Here is a 254-nt window from a genome sequence, read left to right on the forward strand (position 1 = left end):
AAGACACACCGATATCAACAGCAACGAATCAAAAATATACAACATTTTAAATTATACAAATTATATATATAATAAACGCATACGTAGAAGCCCAAACAGTATGTTTCTACACATGAGAAACGATGGATCTGCTGCTAAGGGAAAGCGGGGCGTTAGTCAGCTGAATAGGGTTTGGTGCAAAGAGGTTCAGAGAAAGCCAGTTGGGGTGTATGTGCAGTTCTCACCACGTAAATAACACAAAAGTTTTTTACATC

General features: G+C 37.8%; 1 protein-coding gene across 1 annotated transcript in view; it reads right to left on the reverse strand.

The window, feature by feature from the left end:
- The window catches only part of EMH_0028450 (mitosis protein, putative), a gene marked incomplete at both ends in the record, with an annotated part of 1,121 nt that overhangs the window by 595 nt on the left and 272 nt on the right, over positions 1 to 254 (reverse strand). The window lies entirely within an intron of this gene.

The sequence above is a fragment of the Eimeria mitis genome, genomic scaffold, assembly GCF_000499745.2.
Source record: "Eimeria mitis Houghton genomic scaffold, Emh_scaff1056, whole genome shotgun sequence".
In the NCBI taxonomy this organism is placed as follows: Eukaryota; Apicomplexa; class Conoidasida; order Eucoccidiorida; family Eimeriidae; genus Eimeria; species Eimeria mitis.